We start from the raw sequence: 1,008 nt of genomic DNA, 5'->3' as shown, positions 1-1,008 counted from the left end.
TGTCAACATATTCTGTTACACCAAATACACAAAATAATGATCTTTAAAAAAAGCATCATATGACCCCTTTAAACGAATTCATAATTAATTATCTTTAAACTATCACTAAACAAGACTTTTATAATAAACTTCACTTTTGCTGAACCAAGGTAACGACTGAAATAGAGGTGTGGCCCCTTTAAGAATGAGCGCTCCCTCTTCTGACTAAATGCATTACAATGCGGCACGAGTACGTGTATGAGCAGGTATATTATTTTCTTTTGCTCATTAAAATAGGTAAGACTGTTGACAGTATGACGTTTATGGAAGACAGTTATGGGTTCACCTTGACTTAAAACTGTGAAACGCCAACTGCAAACCGACCCCACTAGTGAGGCGTGCATCTGAAAGCAATCCGTTCGCGGTTAATGTAGAAATGAATGCCCACAGAAGATATTAAAAGCATTGGAGATTTCGGGCAAATAAGGTAATCCCCAATTCACTTTACTGTTCTAAAATCCGCGATGCTTGACGTTGTATTCTCACATACATGAACTAGGAAAAGCTTGCTGCTGCTGCTAATGCCACTGCTGTTATATGAACAATACATGCTTAGTAATTACTCCTCACGCGAATAACCTGCACGTAGTTTTACAACTTGTATGTTTTCTAGTTTAAAAATGTACATCTGACGAACGCAATAATGCACAGAAAACAGAGTGAAAATCGTTTACTTATCTAGCTGTTGAGTTTCAGAGAACTCTGAAAGCTCGCTGCAGGAATCTCAAGTGAAAGCTAGCCAACCATATAAATGCAAGGCAGTAAGCTCATTGGCTGCACATGCAGCACGAACCAATCAGCTTGTGCCAAGTCGTTTAAAAGGGTCATATGACGTTGCTAAAAAGAACATTATGTTGTGTATTTGATGTAATGCAATGTGTTTATGCGGTTTAAGGTTTAAAAAACCCATTATTTTCCACATAATGTACATTATTGTTGCTCCTCTATGCCCCGCCTTTCTGAAACTTT

This window comes from Sinocyclocheilus grahami, unplaced genomic scaffold, assembly GCF_001515645.1.
Source record: "Sinocyclocheilus grahami isolate Dianchi unplaced genomic scaffold, SAMN03320097.WGS_v1.1 scaffold11.1, whole genome shotgun sequence".
Lineage (NCBI taxonomy): Eukaryota > Metazoa > Chordata > Actinopteri > Cypriniformes > Cyprinidae > Sinocyclocheilus > Sinocyclocheilus grahami.
The sequence above is the reverse complement of the archived record's forward strand: the minus strand, read 5'-3'. Positions refer to the sequence as shown.